A 24,493-nucleotide genomic window follows, 5' to 3' on the forward strand; every position below is an offset into this window, starting at 1 on the left:
TTGTATTAGGTATGCAATTTTAGATCCACAACAAACAAAAAATAAAATAGAAGCTAAGTTCGACCGGGTCAACATTTTAATACCCTCCGCCATTTTGCAGAAAAATTCAAAATATTTTTTTGAAGACATCCGCCAAAAAATTCCGCTCAAAGAAAAACATTTATATAGGGGCTTTGCGAAAACGTTGTTATGCACATACAATTTTCTGTCATAGGATGTAGTATACTTTACGAACTTCAAATACGAGATTTGAAACAAATCCGGTAAACAAAATTCCTTATATCTTCAAAATACCGAATATCGGTAGGTATCTTTATATGGGGTTAAATGAAGACGTAGACCTACAAAGACAATTATTCGTCATAGGTTGTAGTATTCATTAAAGCTTCAAATACGAAATTTGAAACCATTCCGGTGAATCATGTTTCTATAATCATCAAAATACCAAATATCGAGGGTACCGTTGTATGGAGGATATAGATCTATATGGACAATTCTCTTCCAGGGGGTAAAGTACTCCTTGTGTAGAATTTCCCACAATTTCATTGCAAAATGTGGCTAAAATCATCAAAATACCGACTACTGGGGGTACCGTTATATGGGACCTATACGATATAGCGGATCAACATAGCCGATTTTCGAACTCGTTCTGCCTGCAGACAAAAGACTGATATGTACAAAATTTTGAGTTTCCTATCTTAAGTCGTTTTGACTCTAACGTGAGTACAACAGACAGACAGATGGAATAATCTCAGAATTTTATCCTGATCAAGAATATATACAGGGTGACATAAAAATCTACCACAAGGTAAAAGCCATAAGTTTTACATTTTTCTTTAAATTTTATTGAATGAAAGCAAAAAATGTCGAAAATGGCATCAAATTTTAGAATAAGTTTAGATTTGTTCGAATTGGTCACCTTTGGCACGAATTATGGCCTTCAAACGGACAATGAAACCTTCACACGCTGCCCAAATGTTGCTCTGCGGTATTTTGGCCCATTCCTGGCAAAGCGCTTGCTTGAGGTGATCGACACTTTGGTATTTTTTAGTGCCAACCTTGCTTTCCAAAATTCTCCAGTCACAAAAGTCCAACGGATTGGTATTCGGAGATTTTGGTGGCCACTGTGCCCTGGAAATGAAGCGAGGAACCTCATTTTGTAACCATTCTTGGGTGGCGCGTGCTGAGTGCGATGGTCCTGAGTCCTGTTGGAATGTCACCCTCCAGAATATTTTCGCGATAATATTCGGCATTTATTCTGATGCCACGGTCGATTAATACGAGTGGAGAGCGACCATCGGCTGTTATGGCGGCCCACACCATCACCATCACTGGTGCTTGAGTTCTGGTGGCCAATCGAAGGTGCACATTTTCAGCTAACCCCTTTGGCAAGTAAACACGATCATTTTGTTTGTTTACAACCTGCTGGACAACGAATGTTTTCTCAACGGAGAAAACCAAATTCGGCAGTTCACTACTCTCGACCAAGCGACGCATTGCATTCTTTTGTTCTTTTGAGTCTATTTTCTTTCTTTCCGCCCACTTCCTTGACGTCGCGCTACGCTACCAGTATCACGGAGTTCTCTAACCACTTGGGGTTTTCCAGGCAAATATAAAGAAATCACACTATCACACTTGAATTCAATCACGAATAACTTTTTTCTGGAAAATTCTCACAAAAATGCTTTTGTACGCAGCTATGAGCAGCTGTTAAAATTGCTGTCGGACGAGTGGCTTAGAAGTTGGTTACAGTTTTTTCTCCTCACCCTGTATATGGGAACTACATCTAAATTCTGACCAATTATGTCCATCTAGGGTTCGTCGTTATACAAAATTTCATCTCGTTCGGTCAATAAATGAGACATGTACTTTGGACAGACGTACGAACGGACGTGTGTAAATCGAATCAGAATATGATTCTATGCTGATCATCAAAAGAAACAATGGGTCTGCCACGCTTCCTTCTCCATGTTACAAACAAATACACAAAGACATAATACCGTGACCACAGTGTGGTGTAGGGTATTTGAACGTACTTTCTCATTACCAAGTAATGAGTAAGACAAAGTGTGCGTGTCCGACCAAAAAACCAAAGGTTCTTAGCTCGAGGTCGCTGTTGGATAAAAGCAATTAAAAGAAAACCACGCAAAAAAAATATTTTCAATAGGCGATTCTAGTGCTGGATAAGTAATTTTTTGGGATAGGCTATAGTAACGATTCCGAACTTCAAATACGGAATTCGACACAATTCCGGTGAATAATGTCTCCAATATCATCAAAATACCGAATAAAGAGTGGTACCGTTGTATGGGGGCTAAACTAAGACGTAGACCTCCATTTCCGTCATAGATTGTGGTACGCGTTACAAAATTCAAATACGAAATTTGACGCAATTCCGATGAAAAATGTCGCCAAAATCCTGGAAATACCTAATATAGACAATTCTCTTTCAGGGGTTAAGTACTTCGAAAGAACTCCTTGTGTGAATTTTCATTCAATTTAAAAATGTGGCTAAAATCATCAAAATACCTAATATCCCGGGGCACCATTGTATGGGCGCTATACGATATCGTGGACCTATATAGAAAATTATCTTTGAGGGGCTAAGTACTTAGCAGGAACTCTTGGTGCAAATTTTAAGCCAATTCCATTAAAAAAATGTGGCTAAAATCAAAAAAAAAAAAAAATAGCGGACACCATTATATGGGGGCTATACGATATCGTGGACCTGCATAAACAATTTTCTTTCAGAGGTTAAAGTACTCACAGGGAAATCTTTGTGCAGACTTTCAAACAATTCCGTTTTAAAAAATTGTGGCTAAAATCATTTAAATGCAAAATATCGGAGGTACTGTTATATGGGAGCTATACGATATCGTGGATCGATCTAGCCCATCTTCGAACTTGACCTGCCTGCAGACAGAAAACAGATTGGTGCAAAATTTTAGTATGCCCTCCATCCATATGTATGGTGGAGGGTATAAAAATCTCTAATTACCTTTCCCATAAATTGAGCCACTGTGCCACGGTGACAATACAGCTGTGAATTATTGCGCAAAAACACCCAATATGGCCGATAAAACAAAATTCCATACCCAAATAAAAATGGTTGTAAGTATCATTAGATCCTATCAGCGTGTGAATGTGTGTGACAATTTTACGAAAGTGAAACATAAACCATTTGTCCTTGACATTGACTTGACGAAATGGGGCTTAGAAGAAAAAAAAATATTGTCAATTATGTGTGACATATTAACAAAGCAAATGAGAAATTAATTACATAAATGACTTTCCAAGGACTCTTCAGGATTTTCGTTTCCAAAAAAAAATATTTTCCGATTTTATTTTCCATGGATTCCAATTGAGTGGAGATTAGAAACATTACCTTCCTTAATTTGCTGAATTCTTAAAAATACCTTTTAAAATTATTGCATAAAAATTTTAGTGTTTTCACTTCTGAGAAAAAAACACAAACTTTTACATACAAAGATATTTATTATTGGCAAATATGGCCATTTTATTGCCAATAAACAATTTCTTTGTAATTTTTGTTATTTTTTTCCCAGAAGCTATTTTCAAAAGGCTATTAAACGTCAAAAACAATACCAAGGAATTTCAATAAAAATTATGTCTTTGTCAAGGACATGGATGTGTGTTTTACTGTCGAAATGATTGACACCCATCCCCATTCAAAGCAACTTAAACAAAACTTCAAACGAAGAAAATATATTAAACAAAAAAAATATACTTTCAACCATCAAAAAAGTGATATTGTAAAATAGATTGCTTTCTTTAAAAATAGAAAAAATATATAACAATTTACTATAAGTAAGAAATTTTTTTAAATTGAAATTAATTTTAAGTTGAATTTTAAAATAAAATTGTAATCAAAATTAACGAAAAACCTTCTCATTCCCCTACATTATTTTTAGGTGGAATTCTAGTCATAGTTGTTGTATTAAACAAAAAAAAATTATATATTTATTAAGGAATTGTAAGAATTTCATTGTAACTAAGGCTTAGGGTGTTACGTTGCCGCTAGCAAACTGGCATAATTAAATGATTTATTATAAAAACCATTAATAAAATTAAATAAGTTTTAAACCACTGAATCAAAATAAGACAATATTGTTAAAAAAAAGAATTATATTCTAATTTTTCGTTTTAAATTGTATAGATATTTTTTTAAATTATTGTATAATTAATTTAATATTAACAATATTCCTGAAAATAAATCATTTCGTAATTTTAACAAATTATACTTCTATTTGTTTATATTTTTAAAAGTTATTTTCGCAGACATTTTCTCAGTGGAAACCACAATATCAGAACAAACAAGTAAAAAAATGTAAGTTCGGCCGGGCCAACCTTTGAATACCCTCCACCATTTGAAACGAATTTGCCAATTTTCAAAGAAAAATTAAATCCGTTGAAAATTCTTGTGAAATCTTAAAAATTCCAAATGTAACCGTCATATTATGGTCTAAACGACGACGTAGACCTACATAGACATTTGTCATAAGCCATTCAAATGCGAAACTTGAAGAAAAAATTCGGTTAATAATGCAGCTAAAATCATCAATATGTGGAGGTACTATTATATGGGAGTTATACCAAAATGTGGACCTGCACAGACAATTTTCTTCCTTAGGCTGCAGTATCCATTACGAATTTCAAAAACCAAATTTGAAACAAGTTCGATGAATAATGTCACTAAAACCAAATAAATACCGAATATAGGGAGATGCCGTTATACCAAAACATGGGCCAGTACTGACACTTTTCTGTCATAGGCTGTAGCATCCATTACTAACATATAATACCAAATTTGAAGTAATTCCGGTTAATAATGTCGCTAAAATCACCAAAATACCAAATATCAGGAGGTACCGTTATATAGGGGCTATACAAACAGGTCAAACAATTTTCTGCCATAAGCTATAGTATTGATTTTGAGCTTCAATTACCAAATTTCTGGTGAATAATGTTGTTTAAATCGCCAAAATACTGAAAACAGGGAGGTAGGATTATATGGGGGCTATACCAAAACGTGGACCTACATGACCCATTTTCAATACCAAAAGTCCTGCAGAAATAGTATTCATTTGAGTAAAATTTTATGAACTTACTTCATTTCGTTCGGAAGCTATAGTGATTTTCACAGACAGACAGAGGGATGGACATCGCTAATTCGAAATAGACCCCACTTTGTGGGGTCTAAAATATTTATTTCGAGGTGTTACAAACGGAATGACAAACTTAATATACTCTCCATACTATGGTGGAGGGCATAAAAATGATAGCTAAATCACTGACATTTTAACTAACTATACTGAAATGAGAACTTCAAGTCTGGCCAAGGTATTATGTCTTTGTACATTTGTTTAGAACAAGGAAAAGGAAACGGAATAGCCCATAGGTACTCTTGAGGATGCTCCTAGAATCACTTTTTGAGTCGATTTTGTATGTCAGTCCGTGCGTCTGACCGTCCGTCCATGTATTTTTGAAAACAAAATGCATAATTGCGATGAAAATTTCCAACCAGCATTTGTTTGGCCCAAGGACGAACCCTATTGAAATTGGTAAGCCCAAATGGACTGAATTTTAGCAATTGCGACTGAATTTATCCTATAAATCAGTGCTTCAAATTTGGTGTAAATCTGTTCAGATATAGCTATAGCTCCCACATATATGTCTCATCCGATTTGGGTTTAAAGTCCCTCACAAGCGTAATATGCATTCCGCAACAATGATTTTCGGTACCAGATATCAGAATCAGCTCAGAAATAAGTGTTTCAAATTTTGTTAGGTTAAGATTTGGATATAGCTCCCATATATATCTTCAACCGATTTCAAGTTGTTTGTGCACCAAAAAGCCAATATCAGTCGAAAAGTCCTGAATTTTTGTACATCCGTCCGAATTCACTCTAGAAACAAGTACATTGAATTCGGAGAAAATCGGTTTAAATAAAGGTATAGCCCTCACGTATATATTTTATCCGATTTGGGGTTTAAAGCGTATACCAGATATGAGATACAGCTCTGAAATAACTATATATCAAATTTTTTCAAGAACTGTTCGGAATTTTGTTATGGCTCCCATATATATCATCAACCGATTTCGGGTAAATTGTCCACCAAATGGGCAATATCAGTCCAAAATTCCTGAATCTTTGTACATCCGACCGAAATCAGTCTAAAAGCAAGTACTTCAAATTTGCAAGTACTTTCAAAATATACCTATAGCCCTCATATATATGTTTCATCCGATTTTGTGTTTAAGTCCGCCAAATTTGTAATATGCATTCGACAACAATAATATTTGGTACAAGATATCTTATAAAGCTCGGAAATACCTTTGCCAAATTTTATCGAGAACGGCTAAGATTTGCATATAGCTCCCATATCTATCCTTAATTTGATTTCAGGTTTATTGTGTGCAAGTCGGCTCTGATATATACATATTTTTTTAATATAATCCTTCTCCAAGTGATATCCTGCACTCTATAGCAAACTTTAACTGCTTTAAAGCCAAATTTTGATAGGTGGTATGATCTACTTGAAATAAATTCTTTTATTATGGGAGCCCTACTAAATTTGCATAGTGATGTATGGTATTATATTGTCGGCCCCGCCCGACTTTTGACTTTTCATTACTGATTATACACTTCATCATAGTACGGAGGGTACGCAGACTTTGGTAATCACTCTAGCTTCCGAACGAATTGAAGTAGGTTAATAAATTTTTGTGTGTGTGTTGAGTTTGGTCGGCGAGACTTTTGGTATTAGAAATGGGTTATAAAGGCCCAAGTTTCGGTATAGTCCCCACATAACGGTACCTCCCTATATGCGGTGTTTTGATGTTTTTCATGTTTCGTGTTTGAATTTCCTAATAGGTACTACAGTCTATGGCAGAAGTTATCTATGCCGGTTCACGCCTTCGTATAGCCCCCATATAACGGCACCTCCCAATATTCGGTATTTGGATGATTTTAACGACATTATTCAACTAAATTGTTTCAAATTTGTTATTTAAAGTTCATAATGAATACTACAGAAAATTGTCTGTGCAGGTCCACGTCTTGATATAGTCCCATATGTTGTGTTGACCCCTTAGCCGTTACTGTTTACCCATTAGCATTAGAATCTACAATAACCCTTATTTGGTAATTGAAGTTTTAACCCAGAGAACATTATAAAAATATTAAATTGTCCATTGTTTTACGTGGTCTCATTGATGTGGTCTAGACGGCAATGACAAAAATAAAATATCCTGCACCTCTCTTGAGGCTACAATACGATGTGCATATGTACGAATGTTTTCATTTAATCTAAAGTAAATTAGGAATTCAACTTCAAAACATTTCTTAAATTGTAATTATTTGAATAAGTTCTTCAAGCTACGCCCTAGCAATTAATTACGAATCATCTCTGCCCAAAATACCATCCACACACACATCCCTCAACATCATATTTAGTTGGAAATTACTGCTCTTTGGCAAGGGTAATGTCTGATGCAAACAATTACTTAAGTTTTACGAGGTAAATAACCCAAATTTGTTGACCAACACCCCCCTTTTCTCTTTATTCGAATTTTTCACAGAACAAGTTTTTCTTTGTTTTAAGTTTTTGGCCCTTTTTACTTTTCTTTTGAAATATTCTCAAATAGAGAAATAGAAGCGAAAACCCAAACTCAAGATGAATTCTTGTAGCCAATGTTGGAAAATGTTAATGTTTATGGTAATTTTGAAAAACATTTTTGTTTAAATCTAACAACAACAGCAACTTGACCATTTGTAAAACAATTTGTTTATGGAGAAAGACAAAAGAAAAAGAAACAAGTAAAAAAGCTGTAAGTTCGGCGGGGCCGAACTTTGAATACCCTCCACCATTTGGTACAAATTTAAAACTTTTCAAAAAAAAATCGGTTAAAAATTCTGTTAAAATCTTAAAAATACCAAAAGTAGCCATGTATTACGGACGACGACGTGGGCCTGCATAGGCAACTTTTGTCATAAGCTATTACAATATTCAAATGCGAAACTTAAAAAAAAATTGTTCATAATGTAGCTGAAATCATCAAAATACCGAATATAGGGAGGTACCATGGGGGTTATAGAGGGAACCTGCCCAGACAATTTTCTATCATAGGCTGTAGTATTCATTTCGAACTTCAAATGCGAAATTTGTAACATTTCCGGCAAATAATGTCGCTAAAAGCATCAAAATACCGAATATCGGGGGTATCGTTATATGGGGGCTATACGAAGACGTAAACCTGCCCAGACAATTTTCTGTCATAGGCTGTAGTATCCATTACGAACTTCAAATACAAAATTCCGACAAATAATGTCGCAAAAATCATCAAAATACCGAATATCGAGAGGTACCGTTATATGGGGGCTATACGAAGAGGTGAACCTGCACAGACAATTTTCTGTGATAGGCTGTAGTATCCATTACGAACTTCAAATACCAAATTTGAAACAATTCTGGTGAAAAAATGTCCACAAAAGCATCAAAATACCGAATATCGGGGGTATCGTTATATGGGGGCTATACGAAGACGTCAACCTGCCCAGACAATTTTCTGTCATAGGCTGTAGTATCCATTACGAACTTCAAATACAAAATTCCGACAAATAATGTCGCAAAAATCATCAAAATACCGAATATCGAGAGGTACCGTTATATGGGGGCTATACGAAGAGGTGAACCTGCACAGACAATTTTCTGTGATAGGCTGTAGTATCCATTACGAACTTCAAATACCAAATTTGAAACAATTCTTGTGAAAAAATGTCCACAAAATCATTAAAACACCGAATATCGGGAGGTGCCGTTATATGGGAGCTTTACGAAGACGTGGACCTACATGGCCCATTTTCTGTCTTATGCTGTAGTACCCATTACGAACTTCATATACCAAAACTAAAACAATTCCGGTAAATAATGTCGCTAGAAGCATCAAAATACCGAATATCGAGAGGTACTGTTATATGGGGGCTATACGAAGAGGTGAACCTGCACAGACAATTTTCTGTCTTAGGCTGTATTATCCATTACGAACTTTAAATACCAAATTTGAAACAATTCCGGTGAATAAATTGGCTAAAATCATCAAAATACCGAATATCGGGGGGTACCGTTATATGGGGGCTACACGAAGACGTAAACCTGCACAGACAATTTTCTGTCATAGGCTGTAGCATCCATTACGAACTTCAAAAATCAAATTTGAAACATTTCCGGTAAATAATGTCGCTAAAATCATCAAAATACCGAATATCGGGAGGTACCCTTATATGGGAGCTATACGAAAACGTGGACCTGCACAGACAATTTTCTGTCTTAGGCTGTAGTATATATTACGAACTTCAAATACCAAATTTGAAATAATTCTGGTAAATAATGTCGCTAAAATCACCAAAATACCGAATATGGGGAGGTACCGTTATATGGGGGCTATACCAAAACGTGGTTCTACATAGCCCATTTTCAAAGTTCTATAGACATAATACACATTTGAGTGAAATTATATCTACCTACTTCATTTCGTTCGGAAGCTATAGTGATTTCCACAGACGGACAGCCGGACGGACATTGCTAAATCGACATAGAATTTTATACTGATCAAGAATATATATACTTTGTGGGGTCTAAAATGTCTATTTCGAGGTGTTACAAACGGAATGTGAAACTTAATATACCCTCCATACTATGGTGGAGGATTAAAAAAAAACGGAGAGCAAAGAATTTCCATCTATGTCTGCAGCAACAAATCTTAGAAATAAAGTCCATGTTAATTCAGTTCATTTGATGAACATCTGTAGAATAGACAATTAAAAAGTTGTAAATTCTAGTCTAGTTATTTTACGAGTTTATCTTTAAGATGTCCTAGATTAGTATTGTATAGAAAAACATACATATAGACTCATATTTTTAAATTAATTTCCATATAATTATTTGTTACACCCAAAAAAGAAGACTTGTCTGTTTAAAGAAGAAAAAAATGTAAATATCTTTAGATAAGTTTTAGTCAATATTTAATTTTAAATTGTTTAGGAAATTTAAGAAAAAAAATCAAATACAAATTACAAAAAATTATTTTCTTACAAAAATTATAACAAAAAAAAAACCCTTAACAAATTAATGCAATAATTTAACTCTAAATAAAAATTAACCATTTAAAGAGGATAATAATTCTTCCCAAAAAAATAAAACAAAAATTTAAAGGAAAATATGAAATATTGTTGGTTTTTCTGAAAAGGAAAGATGAAAAAAATTGTAATGCAGGTGAGTAATGACTTTCTCCTCCAACCACTGTAATCGATGTTCGGGAAATGAGAAGAAAAACGGTAGAATACATTTATAATAAATAAGGATTGAAAAGGGTACATTGGAGGGACAGTTGTTCTCGGTAACAGAAGGTGTAGCAAACATGACGAGAACAAAATTATGATTAATTAAGAAACAATGCTGTACCTTTTGTTCAGGTTCAGGAATATGCGGACAAAGAGAAAATATATACTCTGAGATAGGATTATTTCCTTCAATTAAAAATTGAGAAAAAGTTCTTGTAACTTAGTAATAGATAAGTTTATTGTAAGAGTATTAGAAAAAGTTGTGAAAATTTATATTTATTTTAACACAGTTGGCATTCTAATTACGAAAGCAAAAATACGAGAGTAAAGTATTTAAAATTATCTTCTTGTGGAAAACATTACAACTACGAAAAAAATGAGGTCTGAGTGTGAATAAGTTATAAAAATAAAAAAAATATTATTTCTAAATGTTCCGAAATATTTTCAATAATACTTAGCAAGGAAGTTTATTACAAAATAATGGGCTTATTAAGTACATACAAAAAATTGTAGCGCAATGGAATGTAAGCACTCAGCAAAATCGCACCAACAGTCAATTAATAATTAAAACAAGAAAAAAAGCTGTAAGTTCGGCCGGGCCGAAAAAAAATAATAAAATCCCTTAAATATTCTGTTAAAATCTTAAAAATGCCGAATATAGCCGTTATATTGAGGTCCAACAAAGACGTGGACCTGCATAGGTAACTTTTGTCATAAGCCATTACAATATTCAAACCCGAAACTTCAAAAAAAACTGGTGGCCAAAATCATTAAAGACCTAATATGGGGAGGTACGGTTAAATTATGGCTATACGAAGATCTGGACCTATATAGACAATTTTCTGCCATAGACTGTAGTTTCAATTATGAACTGTGCATACGAAATTTGAACCAATCTGGTGAATAATGTCGTTTAAATCACCCAAATGCCGAAAATAGGAAGGCTATAGGGCTATACCAAAACGTGGACCTACATAGAAATTTTTCAGTCATAGGATGTAGTATCCATTACGAACTTCAAATAACAAATTTGAAACTATTCCTGTAAATTATTCGTTACCGAATATCGGGAGGTACCGTTGTATGCGGCCTATACGAAGACGTGGACCTGCATAGACAAATTTCTGTCATAGGCTGTAGTAGCCATTACGAACTTCACAAAACAAATTTGAAGCAATTCCGGTGAACAATGTCGATAAAATCATCAAAGTTCCGAATATCGGGGGAACCGTTATATGGGGGCTATACGAAGACCTGGACCTGCATAGAAAATTTTCTGTCATAGGCTGTAGTCGCCATTACGAACTTCAAATACCAAATTTGAAACAATTCCGGTGAATAATGTCGTTAAAACCATTAAAATACCGAATATTGGGAATTAACGCTGTACAGGGCTTATTGGAAGACGTGGACCTGCATAAACAGTTTTTATACCCTACACCACAAGGTGGTCAGGGTATTATGTCTTTGTGCATTTGTTTGTAACAGACAAAAGGAAACGAGATAGATCCATAGTTCCTTTTGATGATCTGCATAGAATCACATTCTGAGTCGATTTATGCATGTCCGTCCGTCCGTCTGCACATGTATTTTTGTAAACAAAGTACGGTTCGCATTTATTGCCCTATCCAGATGAAATTTTGCACAAATCATTTGTTTGGCCCAAGGACGAACCCTTTTGAAATTGGAGATAATCGGTCAAAATTTAGATATACCTCCCATATATATCTTCGTCTGATTTGCTTTTTATTGTGCACGAAACGTGTAATATCAGCCCGAATAGTATGGAATTTTTGCACATACAACCAAATTTTATCGAGATCGGTTCAGATTTGGATATAGCTCCCATATATAACTTCGTACGATTTACCTTTTATTGTGTACCAAACGTCTGATATTTGCCCAAATGGGATGAAATTTGGCACTTACGACCGAATTGAGTCTAGAAGCTAGTACGTCAAATTTGATGAAGATCGGTTCAGATATAGCTATAGCTCCCATATATATTCTTCATCCGATTTGTTATATTTGTTACCCACAGCCGTAATATGCACTCCGTAACAACGATATTCAGGGAAATATATCAAATACAGCTCAGAAATATCTTTGCCAAATTTTATTGAAATCGGTTCCGATTTGGATATAGCTCCCACATATATCTTTATCCGATTTCAAATTAATTGTGCACCAAATGGGCAATACAAGTCCGAATTTAAAAGATACAAATGCTTCATGTATGATTGAATTCTCCCATAAAAACTTTTAATTGTTTTGTGGAGCTCTACTAAATTAGCAGTGTGTTGTAGGGTATCATAAAATCGGCCCGCCCGACATTAGGACTTTCTTTACTGGTTCTTTTTATACCCTACAACACTATGTGTTGGGGGTATTATAAGTTTGATTGGGCCAAATATTATGTAACACCACGAAATATTGGTTTCCCACATAGGAAAGTATATATGGATCATCCTGGCTCGCCGAGCTGAGTCGATCTAGCTATGTATGTCCGTCCGTCCGTCTGTCCGTCTGTCCGTCTGTCCGTCTGTCCGTCTGTCCATGTTAATTTGTAATCACTCTACAGGTCGCAATTATGGCCCGATCTTCACGAAATTTGGAATGGAGGTCGGGGTCGGGCCAGAATAGAACCCTATTTCTTTTTGAGATGATCGCCAAATGTTTAGGGGTTGAAATGGACCAAATACTGAAAAAATGTCGGATTTTGCAGTAGCTATACAGGTCGCAATTATAGACCAATCGACGCGGAATTTAGCATGTAGCTAGAGTTTAGGACGGGGAAGAAGCCTACCAATTTGGGTGGTCATCGGATAATATTTAGCGGGTAAAATAGACCATATCTTTTGTGTTGAAAAAATTCAAAATTTTTCATTAAAACGCGAATATTTTAAATCCCGGCGAAATCGCAAAGCCATGACAAGGTTACTTCTGATCTTTACATTGATGTTAAGATCCAACAAATCGAATGTATAGCAAAATATGTGCGATATATATGTCTATCAAAGAAGAAATGCTTGAAAGATCTCTTATATGCCGAGAACGGCTGAACTGATTTCGACAGTTCTCATTAATTCAGAATGGCCTCTTGGCAGGAAAGAAAATACGTCTAAAAAAATCGCATAAAAATATCTCTCTAAAGATGAAAATATTGATTTTGTAAAATTTTCTCATATTTTTTTCAATTTTGTCATTTTTTTGGCATATTTTCATTTTGAATTAAACATTTGGTAATATTTCTACAGCTAACAAAACTAAGTATTTAGGATATCAGGATATCATATACAGATCGCATTTATGGCCCGATCCTTATGAAATTTTGCATGGGGATAAGATGAGGGTCAGAATAGAAGCCTACACTTTTTGGAGATGATCGCCATATATTTAGGGGTTGAAATGGACCAAAAAACTGCAAAATTGTCGGCAGGTCGTAATTATCGCCCGATCCTCACGCACATTTGAAAGGGGGTTACCGGACACTGCAAAAGCCAAGCAGTTTTGGATGGCCATCCAAATATATTCAATGTGTGAAATAGTTTGCCAACTTTTGTAGACAAAATACGAAAATGTTCATTCCAGAGACTTTTTCGAGAATTCACAAATACAGGAAAGACGCACTTCTGACTATTTCGTTAACGCAGATTTCGTTGAAGAATATAGTCAAATGCCTGTATCTCATATAGATGCGTTTCAGTCAAAAACCAATAATTAATGTTAATCTTTTGCCACTTCTGAGAGATTATAGGTCTTTGGGAAATATTGATTCCAGATCTAGGAAGACAATTTATAAATTGGAAATGAGCAAATTAGTTCAAGTTGCTATTATTCGAAAATTAGAGAACGAAACCTGATGGTTCTCTTTTATTATTTGTCATAATATCTTGTGGAATTCTTTCGAGTATCTCGCCTATATAAACTGTATCGTTTATTATAGTGTTGTAGGGTATTCAACGGTCGGCCCCGCTCGACTGTAGCCTTTGCTTACTTGTTTTAAATATTGATTGAATGTTAGAATATTATAATTTTTACAGCGTTATTAGTCGATAGATTTTAATATATGGACCTAAAGTATTTGGGTAACAGAATATTTGGGAAGTAGAATATTTGTGTACGCCAGGATGAATTTTAGTATGGCTATAATATACAAATAAAAGAAAATCATTTTTCCACATAAGTGGAAATCCTCACTTATTTAATTTTTCAGTATTCAAATAAAATACATACCTTAGTCATTATAATTAAATTAAATTAAATCTAATATAATCTTTTCCTATCTTGAAAATAATTAAATGAAACACATTATCAGATTTGCACCAGGCTATGTAATTTTAATTGACATTTAACCATATTTACTTAATTATATTACATCGCTTTCCTAATAAATTTGTATTCTTTCTTAAACATTTTCTAGATGAAGAAGGAAAGGAAACATGTTTAAAATTGTTAATATCCTAAGGATGCTTTGCATTACCATGACATTTACGACGATGAGCCGTAGACAATGTCATTGGAATTATTGATAAACATTGATGATGATTTCATCAATTATTCAGTATTTTCCTAATCTCCTACATTTAAATATATTATATAAGGCATTATAAATTAAAATATTGTTGCAAAAATTGTCCTTGAATAAGTCTTAAAGATTAAATGTGATTATTTACTTCAAATTTTATTAAATTATTGTTCGTCACATTTCATTGTTTCCATTGAACATCAATTAGTGAAACATGGAGAACCCTTCACCATTTATGACCATGAGCAATTTTTAATTGTGGAAATTCTAGCTTTTTTAAATGGATACCATTCGACCGCGAAGGACAAATAACCTGTGGAAAAAAATCAAATGAAACAAAAAACTGCTGTCGCAAGCGTTTTTTCTTTGCACCTTCATAGCTCCTAGTCAATTTCATCTGAATGTTGTCCATCAGTCAGACAAAACAGAGGAAGCTACCATGGCAAAGAATCAAAAAAAAGAGAAAAAAAGCGTAAATTCATTTTAGCCAACAGCGCTGCATTTTCAAGAGGGTTTCCATTGTCTGCATATCGAATTTCAATACCATCAACACCTGAGGATTGATTGGGGGGAGAGGGGTAACATAGCACAAAAAAGGCAAACGAAAACAAGGTCTTGCTGGCTGCAAGCTAACTTTTAAAGCAAAAGTGCAGCGTTCGTCTTTTTTTTTTTTTTTTTTTTTTTTTGATTTTTTTGTGACTTTGATAGTCCAAATAAAAATAGGAGAATTGAATAAAAAAGCGTCGAAACTAAAGGAGAATTATATTTACACCTTTTGGAAAACGAATTGACGTTGCAGTTTGGCGTTTTTTCCCGATTATTTCTGATTATCCTGAAAGTAAAATTAGATTTAAACTCCAAAAACTTAAACAGTTAAAGTGGTATTCGATGCAAAGAACATTCACAAATCAGGGTTGTGTATTATTTAACAAATGAGTGCAGTTAAATGTTTACACGGAAAAAACTATTAAAAGAAAATCTATTGGAGCTATTAAAATTTGTGAAACTATATCCTAAACTAGAAAGTTCCCCCTACTTCGTCGGCAAAAAGTCCACCTTCAAATTTTAGACTCGTTCCAATAGTTCGTGTTCGTGTTCGTACTCAAAATGCATGTTCAGTTTGACTAATTTTTTAATCAATAGGTATCAGTCGACGGTTTTTACAGCGAATTTTGGTACTAGATTTGAATATGTCTCCGTACAAATTCCAGGTGGTGCATCAGCTGTTAGCTACTGACCCCCAATCGCGTCTAACATACGCTCAAGCCACCCTTAATCACCACCAAGAACCAGATGATTTTTCATCAAAAATAATCATTAGTGACGATTACCATTTCCATCTTAGCGGGTACGTAAATAAGCAAAATGTAAGCTTTTGGGGTACTGAAAATCCGCGTTTTACCCACGAAGAGTCATCATACCCGCTCAAATTCACTGTACGGTGTGCTGTTTGCGCTGGAGGAGACATCGGATCTATTTTCTTCAAAGACGTCGCAAACCAAACGGTTACTGTGAATGGTGAGCGCTGCGAAGCAATGATAAACGACTTAATTTTGCCGCAACTTGATGAGTTGGGATTGGAAAACATGTGGTTCCAACAGGACGGGGCAACGTCACACACTGCACATGCCAAATTCGATATGCTGAAGGATGACTTTCTCGGGAGCCTAAACTCCGGTTTTGGCGAGATCGCCTGATTCGACCGTTCCAGACAAGCAACAAGCCTCAGACTCATTCAGCTCTTAAAGACAATATCCATCAGGAATGTGGGGCCTAAGTGATGGAAAATGCCATAACAAAGACTCAAATGACAATTAACTGTGGCAGCGGCATTTACATGACATCATATTCTCGACTTGATGTAAAAAAAAAACAAAAAGACCAAATACAAATTATCCGCAAGAAGAATCAAAGTTTTTTTTTTTTTAATTACAGCCAAAAAAACATCGGAAGATACTTTTGCGCCACCTTTTCGGGCAATTGTAGTACACATTTCCAAAAACCACCTTAATATCTCAATTCCATATACCAACAGAGACCTCAATATCATAACTGAGGATTCCAGCTCTATCCATTCATTTATAGGACGGATTTCCAAACCACCGCCAATTCTCAATTACAGATACCATCAGCGATCATGTCAAAATTTTACCTCTATACCTTCACCCAATACAAAATTTAGTAGCAGTTAGTGTACAAATTTAGGACATATTTCCAAAACCACCTCCATATCCCAATTCCAAATACCCTGTCTCAAATTTCAGGATTTCAGCCCTATCCTTTTACCTAATGCCCAATTTAGTACCACTAAGTTCTTTTTTGTATAATTATAGCACACATTTCCAAACCCACCTCCATATCTCACTCCCAGATACCAACACCTCAATATCAAATTTGATGATTTCAGCCCTACCCCTTCAACCGATACCAGATTTAATACCATTTAGTACTTTTTGTACAATTATAGCACACATTTCCAACACCACCTCCATATCTCACTCCCAGATACCAACAGTCAAATTTGAGGATTCCAGCTCTATCCCTTTACCTAATACTAGATATGTACCATTTAGTCCTTTTTGTACAAGTATAGTACAGATTTCCAAGACCACCTCAAAATCTCAATTCCAGATACCAATAGAGACCTCAATATTAAATTTGAGGATTTCAAACCTTTCCTTTACCCAATACAAAATTTAGTACTGTATAGTACTTTCGTACAATTTCGTACAATACACATTTCCAAAACTATCTCCTGACCTCAATTCCACATAACAACGGAGACCAAAATGTCAAATTTTAGAATTACTGCTCTATCCATTCAACCAATTTAGTACTTTTCGTACAAATATAGTACACTCTTTCAAGACCACCCCCATATCTCTTTCTCAGATACCAACAGACACCTCAATATCGAATTTGAGGTTTCCAGCCCTATCCCTTTAACCCTTCACTCAATTACAAATATAGTACCATTTAGTACCTTTCGTACCAATAAAGGATGCATTTACAAAGCCACCTTCAAATCTTAGCCCCAGACACCAAGAGTGACTTGATATAGATGTCTTTCTTGGTGTCTGTAGTTTCAGGATTTCCGATTTCAATACCAAATTTAGTACCCTTTACTACTTTTCGTACAATTTTAGTATACATATCCAAAACCATCTTCAGATCTCAATTAAAGATAGCAACAGAGACTTTAATATCAAATATCGAAATTTCACCTCCAAACATTCACATTCATTCAGTGCCAAATTTAGTACCTTTCGTACACTTATAGTACACATTTTAAAACCACCTCCATAACTCAATTCCGGATACCAACCAAGAACTCAATATCAAATTTTGGGGTTCCAGGGCTTCAATTTGCCCAATACGAAATTTTGTACCACTTGGTACTTTTTGTATAATTATAGTACACATTTCCGAAACCACTTCCATATATCTAGCCTACACATGAACGGCAACCCTAATACAAAATCTCTCAGATCTCAAGCACCTAATACCACATTGTACCAAATAAAGTATCACTTAGTACTTTTCGTGCACCTGTAGTACATATTTCCAAAACCATATCTTTATCACAAACGTACTTGCAACAAATTCCTAATACAAAATTCCAGCTTCATCCATTCACCCTAATCCAAACAGTTCCAAATTTAGTACCATTTAGCACAGTTCTCACACTTAGTACACATTTCCAAAACCACATTAAACTTACTTTCCAACCTTGATTCTTATTCCAAATGTCTGGTTTCTCTATCCGTTTAAATGTTACCAAATAGTACCCTTTTAGAAGTTTAGTACCATTTTATACATTTTCGTAACTTAAAAGTTCGTATTTCCAATTTTCCTTTGGTATATCTATCCTGCACTCCATATGTGGCCCTCATTCCAAATTTCAGAATTTTCGTTAATTATGTTTGTCCAAAACAAAGTATTAAATTTTTGGTAGATTTTCGTCATTTTCGTAAAATTTTTGCACAGATTTGCAAAGATCGAGCCTTCTCCCACGCCTACGCTCCAAGACTGAACGCCCGCTTCATCTGGGCGTTCCTTCTAGATCAGTCGGTCAGCAATTTCATTATTTTTTTAGATATATAGATAGATTATGTCCCCTCAACTCACAAAAAAAAAAACATAGCTTCCCAATTAATTAATCCTTTTTCATGGAGATTTCAACGAATATCCCGAATTCTCAGAATTTTTTTTATTACTGAATATTATATCATATTTTTTATATTTTTATAAACATTCTTTTTTCTTTTGTTTCGCTGAACCCTTATCAACGATTTTATTTTCATCTCAATTAACTCGGCCATAATCGATAACCAGGAATACAACATCACCTAAAATAACAAAAAACCACAATAATTGTTAACGAAAAATAAATAATAGAATACAAAACAAAAACCTCTGTCATGGACAAGAAAGGTCATCCATGCGTATAATTGTCCTTAAAAAAATCGCTGAACTTTAGTTGAGCCATACGTGTCATGGCATTCAGAATTTATTGCCCAAATATTTGTTAAATCAGGACAACAAACAATAGCAGAGAGGAAAAACAATAATTTATTGTTTACACTGTTTTTTTTTTTTTTTTTTTTTTTTTGTTGAAATATTTATAGTGTTTAGCGTTTTTTATAGTGTCGTAGTGTTTGTAGTAATAATTAAGTAACAAAAGTAACAAAAAGGGTTGAGGTCACGGATGTCAAGCGCGTGGCAATATAATCAGAAAATTGTCATTCAACATGCCTTTTCCGAATCCCAAGTAATTAGGAACTGATTAAATGAAAATAAAAGTGGCGTCTTTCTTAGGGTTAAGGGTGTTGCTTTGCAAGTGTTTACTGATGCCAGATAACCTATTACTTCGTAATGAGATTTTTTTGTTGGGCAGTGTAAAATAAACACTTTCATGTGAAACTTGGAGAAAAATCACCATTTAAAGAAATTATACCCTCAGCCATGTGGCTAGAGAGGGTATACAGGGTGAGATAGAAAAAACTGCAACCAACTTCAGATTACTGTCATGTCTAAGCTACTCGTCCGATAGCTGTTAAAATTATTCCAGTGACAGCTCATTATATTTTTTATAAGTGTACCAAAGCATTTTGGTGAGAATTTTCCAGAAAAAAAGTTATTCGTGATGGAATTCAAGCGTGATAGTGTGATTCCTTTATATTTGGCTGGAAAACCACAACTGGCTATCCTTAGAGCACTTCAGCATTTAAATGTGAATAAATCTTTTTTGTCTCGTTCCGTCGCTCGTTACCGTGACGTCAAGGAAGCGTATCCCGACGTCAAGGAAGTGGATGTAAGAAAACAACAACATCAGCAGAAATGGTTCCAAAAGTAAAGAAGCGACTTGATCGAAACCCGCGTCGCAGTGGCCGAAAAATGGCGCATGAGCTGAACATATCGCAATATCCCAATTGGCAAATATTGAAAAATAAGCTCGGGGTAAAGCCATTGAAATTCCAAAACGTGCCAGAACTTATACCGCAACAGAAAGAAAATTGACTCAAAAGAGCTAAAGAGTTATTTCGCTTGGCCGAAAGTGGCGAACTGCCGAATTTGGTTTTCTCCGATGTGAAAACATTCGTTGTCCAGCAGTTTGTAAACAAACAAAATGATCGTGTTTACTTGCCAAAGAGGTCATCTGAAAATGTGCACCTTCGGTTGGCCACCAGAACTCAAGCGCCGACCATGGTGATGGTGTGGACCGCCATAACAGCCGATGGTCGCTCTCCGCTCGTATTAATCGACCGTGGCATCAGAATAATCTTGAACATTCCTACAGGACTCAGCACCATCGCACTAAGCACGCGCCACCCAAGAATGGTTACAAAATGAGGTTCCTCGCTATATTTCCAGCGCACAATGGCCACCAAAATTTTCAGATACAAATCCGTTGGACTGTTGTGTCTGGAGTATTTTGAAAAGCAAGGTTGGCACTAAAAAATCCTAAAGTGTCGATCACCTCAAGCAAGCGCTTCGCCGGAAATGGGCCAAAATACTGCAGAGCAGCATTTGGGCAACATATGACGGTTTCAATGGCCGTTTGAAGGCCATAATTCGTGCCAAAGGAGATCAATTCGAACAAATCTAAATTTATTCTAAAATTTGATGCTATTTCCGACATGTTTTAAAATTCAATAATTTTTTAAAAAATTTTAAAAATTATGTCGCTTGACTTTGTTGCAGTTTTGTTTTATCTCATCCTGTATATGGGAGACATATCCAATTCTAGATCGATTTCCACTAAATTTGACGGAGATATTTTTATCTTTTATACAAAATAATATTGCTATAGAGTGTAGGATATTACTTCGAGAAGGATTACATTGAAAAGATATATCAGAGCCGAGTTCCACAAAATGGAAACATACGCCCCGAAATTCACTGCATTTGGGCTGATAAAAGCCACAGAAAACCAGAAATCGGATTAAGGATATTTGGAAGCCATATCCAAATCTTAGCCGATCTCTATAAAAATTAGCAAAGGTATTTCCGAGCTCTATAAGATATCTGGTACCAAATATAATTGTTGTCGAATTGATATTACGAATTTGAGGGATTAAAACACCAAATTGGATGAAACATGTATATAGGAGCTATAGCTACATCTGAACCGATTTTCTCCAAAATTTGATGGAAAAGCTAATAGACTGAATTTGGTCGGATGTACCAAAATTCAGGACTTTTGGGCAGATGTTCCCCATTTGGTGCACAATTAATCCGAAATCGCTTGAAAATATATCCAAATCAACGTATTCGTATAACCTCCATATAACGACACCTCCCGATATTCGGTATTTTGATGATTTTAGCTATATTATTCGCGGATTTTTTTCAAGTTTCGCATTTGAATATTGTAATGGCTTATGACAAACGTTGCCTATGCAGGTTCATGTCGTCGTAAAGACCCTAATATTCCAAATGGTGGAGGATATTCAAAGTTTGGACAGGCCAAACTTATCGTTTTTTTATACCCTACACCACAAGGTGGTCAGGGTATTATGTCTTTGTGCATTTGTTTGTAACAGGCAAAAAGAAACGAGATAGACCCATAGATCCTTTTGATGATCTGCACAGAATCACATTCTGAGTCGATTTATGCATGTACGTCCCTCCGTCCGTCCGTCCGTCCGTCCGTCCGTCTTCCCGTCTGTCCATGTATTTTTGTAAGCAAAGTAAAGTTCGCATTTATTACCCTATCCAGATGAAATTTTGCACAAATCATTTGTTTGGCCCAAGGACGAAACCTATTGAAATTGGAGATAATCGGTCAAAATTTAGATATAGCTCCAATATATATCTTCGTCCGATTTGCCTTTTATTGTGCACCAAACGTGTAATATCAGAATTTTGCACATACAACCAAATTAGGCCTGAAAATAAGTATGCCAAATTTAATCGAAATCGGTTCAGATATTGCTATAGCTCCCATATATATTGTTCATCCGGTTTGCTATTTTTGTCCTCCGCATCCGTAATATGCACTTTGTAACAACAATATTTGGGGAAATATATCAAATATAGCTCAGAAATACATTTGCTAAATATTATCGAGATCGGTTCAGATTTGAATGTAGCTCCCATATATAACTTCGTCCGATTTACCTTTTATTGTGCACCAAACGTCTAATATTTGCCCAAATGGGATAAAATTCGGCACTTACGACCGAATTGAGTCTAGAAGCTAGTATGTCAATTTTGGTGAAGATCGGTTCAGATATAGTTATAGCTCTCATATATATTGTACATGCGATTTGTAGTATTTGCTACCCACAGCCGTAATATGCACTCCGTAACAACGATAGTCAGGGAAAAATATCAGATTAGGCCTGAAAATAAGTATGCCAAATTTGATCGGAATTGGTTCAGATATAGCTATAGCTCCCTGATTCATCAGATTTGTTATATTTGTTACCCACAGCCGTAATCTGCACCCCGTAACAACGATATTCAGGGAAATATATGAAATACAGCTCAGAAATATCTTTGCCAAATTTTATCAATATCGATTCCGATTTGGATATAGCTCCCATATATATCTTTATCCGATTTCAAATTAATTGTGCACCAAGTGGGCAATATAAGTCCGAATTTAAAAGATATAAATGCTTCGGTATCTTTAGTCCTTTGAACATTAAATTTTAGTTATAATCATAGCGTGTATCATTGAATTCTCCCATAAAATCTTTTAATTGTTATGTGGAGCTCTATTAAATTAGCAAAGTGGTGTAGGGAATCAAATAGTCGGCCGCGCCAGACTTTATGACTTTCTTTATTTTATTTTATTTTATTTTATTTATTTTTTTTGATTCGTGTCACCTTTTAAATCGAAATGATATTTGGAGTTCGAAATGACGTCCACTGACAGAAAATTTCTTATGCATTATTATTCGGAATTTTAAAAATTATTGCTGCATTTTTCAACGTTTTTTATTTTTGTATGTTGCTTTCAAATAGTGAAGGTTATTAAAAGTTTGGCCAGGCCGAGATTAGCTACTTTTTTACTTGATAACTTTGTGGTTTTTTATAAATATGATCAAAGAGTTTTTTATCCCCAAGGAAAGCCAAAAAACGATTTTTCAGCCAAATCAGTTAAAAAACCGTGAAGAAAGGTCGAAAGTCGGGTGGGGATAATCGGCCCCACACCACCGTATTTAGTATTTATATTGGAAATTAATGTGAAATAGATCATACCAACCGGCAAAAATTTAAAACTGAACGGATATAATAATATGGGATTTCCACCAAATTAACAGATGCATTTGGATATAGAATTAGTGATACGACTTCGAGAAGGAGTATTTTAAATAGCATATATAGGTATTAGGAGCAATATATATATGTGGGAATCGAGTTATACCAAATGAACAAATTCGGTTAAATGTGCCAAAATCCACTACATTTGTGTTTATATTGATCTTTTGTTGCATAATAAACTTGAAATCGGATAAGATATATATGAAAGCTATTTGGAGTGTATATTGCGAATGTGAGGGACTTATATGAGAGCTATAGTCATATCGTAACCGATTTTTAGCTGAAATCGGCAGTATGTGCCGGAATCCACTCCTTTTGATCTGATATTAACCATTTGGTTCCAAATGAACTCGAAAACTTATAAAGATACATATTCCTAAAAAATATACCAAAAGTGTGGACAATTTTTGAGACGCTAAAATTTTCCCAAAACACCTTCCTCTTTTTTTCCCTTAAAAGGGATAGAATAAAAATTTACTTCTGATTCCCATTTTGTATTTAATTGTCCTATGTAAATACATTAAAAATATATTCAGTTCTCAATAAACAATGTTTATGCACCTTAATTTGTTGAGATTTTTTGCATTCCTGTTTCCATAACCTTATTTTGGAAAAAGGAATCACCTTAAGCTGCCACCAAAAACCAAAAAAAAAAGGAATGGTCGACCCATCAAATGGCAAATAAAATAAATTTTTCTGCTCTATTTATAAATCGAGTCATGGCCAACAAAGGTCAGTGGTGTGTAAAAAAAATATAAAACGACGGTTGCAAAAAATAAAAAAACGAAATGAACATAAACCACCAGATTGAGTTACACGTGTCCGA

The sequence above is a fragment of the Musca domestica genome, unplaced genomic scaffold (assembly GCF_030504385.1).
Source record: "Musca domestica strain aabys unplaced genomic scaffold, Musca_domestica.polishedcontigs.V.1.1 33, whole genome shotgun sequence".
In the NCBI taxonomy this organism is placed as follows: Eukaryota; Metazoa; Arthropoda; class Insecta; order Diptera; family Muscidae; genus Musca; species Musca domestica.